This window comes from Belonocnema kinseyi, chromosome 8, assembly GCF_010883055.1.
Source record: "Belonocnema kinseyi isolate 2016_QV_RU_SX_M_011 chromosome 8, B_treatae_v1, whole genome shotgun sequence".
Taxonomy (NCBI): Eukaryota; Metazoa; Arthropoda; class Insecta; order Hymenoptera; family Cynipidae; genus Belonocnema; species Belonocnema kinseyi.
The window spans coordinates 65,970,845-65,973,398 of NC_046664.1; positions in this window are offsets into that span (position 1 = coordinate 65,970,845).

The following is a 2,554-nucleotide window of genomic DNA, read 5'->3' on the forward strand; positions in this document are numbered from 1 at the left end:
TTTGGGTTGAAATTTAATCTATTCATTGTAAATTTAACTATTCAATTTTCTGTTGAAATTCCATTTTTGATCTATTGGTAAAAAAATTCAACTATTCGATTAAAAATTATTCAAAAATTCATTTCTTTAGTTGAAGAAATTGATTTGTTGAACATTTGTTTGCTATTTTTTTTTAATTAATTTATGTAACCGAATATTTAACTTTTTTATTTTTATTTAAAAATTGATCTTTTTCAGGTAAACATTCTATTATTTGGTTAAAAATTCATGTTTTCAAATTGAAAATTCAACTACTTGATTAAAAAAAGAATTTTTTTATTGAAGATTTATATATTTTGTTGTGTGTGCATTTGTTGTTTTAAATTAATCTTCTTTGGTTCAATTTAATTATTTTTTATTTAAAATAAAAATAGTTTTTGGTCGAAATATTAACTATAAAATTTTTAGTTGAAAGTTAATAATTTTATTTGCAAATTCATTTCTTTTGTTGAAAATTAAAGTTTAAAAAAAAATTCTTTTTTAGGTTGAAATTTAATTTTGTTGACTGAAAATTTAAACTATTCTATTCTTTATTGAAAATTTATCTTTATGGTAAAAAATGCAACTATTTTGTTAAGAATAACTTTTTAATAAAAAATTGTAGTTTTGTGTTGAAAATTCATCTTTTTTGTTTAAAACTTTGTTTGGTTTTTTGGTTAAAAAATCGTTGTTTCCAACTAAAAATGTAACTGTTCCATTTTTACTTGAAAATACATGTATTTTGTTAAAAAATTTGTACCTTTTGTTAGAAGCTTAATTTCAGCATTCAAAATTAAACGTTATTGTTACAAATTTCACTTTTTAAATTAAAAATTAAAGTACGTGGTGAAAGTTGATTTTTCAACAGAAGAATTCTCTACAAAATACAAAACTGTTGACAATTCAACAGTTTAATTAATTTAAATCAGACGAATTTTATACAAAACTCAACAGTTTAATTTTCTACGCTATAATTGTTTAGATTTGAATTTCCAATAGAAAAATTGTCTAAAAAAGTTAGATTTTCAATAGTTTTATTTTCGAAAGAGGAACTTTTTACAAAATTTAAGAGTTGAGAAGTTAATTCCATTTTTTAAATAAAAATTGAGGTTTTTCAAAATTCAACTATATTATTGAAAATGTACCTTTTTCAAATAAAAGTCCAACTATTTCCTTCAAAATTCACGAATTTGATTGAAAATTAATATACTTTGTGGAAAATTCGACTTATATTTCATAGAAAATAATTATTCTGGGTTGAAAATTCATCTTACTACTAAAAATGTTTATCCTTTTTGGTAAAAAATGTAACTCCTTATTTAAGAAAAATCTATTTTGGATGAGGATTCAGCTATTTTTCTGAAATTCGTCTTTTTGGTTGAATTTAACTGCGTTTGGTATCAAATTAAAATATCAACAAAGAAGATTAATTTTATACCAAGAAGATAAATTTTTAACAAAATTCGTGAATTTTCAACGAAATATTTTAAATTTAAGTAAATAACGGTTAAATAAACGTATTAAAAAAATCGATTTTTTAACATAGTAGGTGGGTCTTCAATGAATATAGATTAATTTTTAAATTAAACAGTCCAGTTTTCGATAAAAAAATTCATTTTCAAGCAAATATTTAAGTTTTCAGTACAAAAATAAAAGTTTTCTGAAATAAGTTAAATTTTTAATTCAAAAATAATGAGTTATAACAAAATAATTATTGAATTTTTAACCAGAGAATTATAGTTTAAGTTGAATATTAAAATAAAAAAAAACAATGATGAAATTTTTACCAATTTTCAACCAGAAATAAAACAGTTAAATGTTCCGTTGTGTTTTCAGTTAGTAAAGATCTTTTAATCAAGAAAGAAGCAAATTTCAAACAATTCATTGGATTTTTAATTCAAAAAACGATTTTCTAACAAATTATTTGAACTTTTATACAAGTACTGGACTGGTTGTTGAATTTACAACCAAACAGAGAAATTCTCAATGAAAAATCTTTTATTGATATGTCAACCTAAAAATATTTGTATTTTAAATAAAAAATAGTGGAAGTCAAACAAAAAAGACGAATTTGAGCAAATAGCTAAGCCAGAATAGATTATTTTTTGAATAAATAATGATTGCATTGTCAACCAAATATATCAAATTTCTAACAAGGAGATACATTTTTGAATTCAAAAGACTATTCCACACAATAAGATATTTGAATTTCCACCAAAAACTAATTGAGGCAAATTGAGACAAATTCGCTAGGAGCCCCCCTGAATCTTGCTTTGCGACAATCTTGAATAAGAGCTGGTTCTGAATTCGTGTGCATTTGTTCGAATTGACCTTGACCACGTATTAAGGCGAATTGACACGCATTCAATACTTGCTGGCTGCATTCGTTTCAATGAATCAGAAATCAGAATTTGGGCGAATTTCAACAATCTGATTCGTCGCAATCCGTCCCAATTAATTTTATTTTACTGAGAGTTTAAATTTCGCGCTGAATACCACGAGCACAAAAGACTTTCAGATTTTTATTTTCATTTTT